This window comes from Stegastes partitus, unplaced genomic scaffold, assembly GCF_000690725.1.
Source record: "Stegastes partitus isolate 25-593 unplaced genomic scaffold, Stegastes_partitus-1.0.2 Scaffold3068, whole genome shotgun sequence".
NCBI classification, from domain to species: Eukaryota; Metazoa; Chordata; class Actinopteri; family Pomacentridae; genus Stegastes; species Stegastes partitus.
In genome coordinates this window covers 7,597-8,501 of record NW_007580799.1, presented here as the reverse complement: position 1 = coordinate 8,501, position 905 = coordinate 7,597, and positions in this window count along the sequence as shown.

Here is a 905-nt window from a genome sequence, read left to right as displayed (position 1 = left end):
AAAACACTTTACTGCAGTGGGGGTTGAATAATTTTGAACACAACTGTATAACATTAAAATAAAACATGTTTTTTTGGGGGGGGTTTTGTTGCTCAAAATATGCGTCACAATCTCCGATGTGCGACACCCGCTGGCACACAAATTGTTGCCAACTTTGTGACATTCTCGTTAAATCTGGTGACTTTCCAAATCCTCTTGGCGACTTTTTTTTTCGTCAAAAGTGACTAGCGACAAATCTAGCGACTTTTTCTGGTGTTATTGGAGACTTTTCTGTATCATTGTGCAGTTACTGTCCTCAGCGAGCAGCGGTGCTGACGTGAGTTCCTCCCGTCCCAAAGCGCTCACAGGCGGTCAGCAGTCTGGTCAGCAGTCTCAGCTGCAGTCAGCAGGACAACCAGACCTTATTTTCAATTTGCTGCAGGTGGATAATTTAAGTTTGGCGTTTTATTTCATATATTCGAGGTGGATTCAAATAGACACTGAGTATTTTATTTGAAAATAACCTTCAACCAGCGTTTTTTTCTTTCTGAGTTCAAAATGTTTTTGTTGCAGAAATAAAATTTCGTTTTCTCTGTAGCAGTTCATTGATTTCATAAATGCAACACTCTATAGTTTTTTTTATACATAGCATAAAGGTAAAAAAAAAAAAAAGCTACAGTATATATGCAGTGTTATTTTCATTTTAGATTTCAAAGGGGTTTTGTGGCTTCCGGTGTTTTCTTTTCTGTGGGAAACGGGTCCAAATGGCTCTTGGAGTGTTTAAGGTTGCCGACCCCTGACCTAGAATAACCACTACAAAGATGTTATGCTCACAATTGACTAACTTTTCACTACCACCAGATACTGTAAATGACTTCATGAAATTTCAAACCAAATAAACTTTAAATGCAGGCTTAAATATTTAT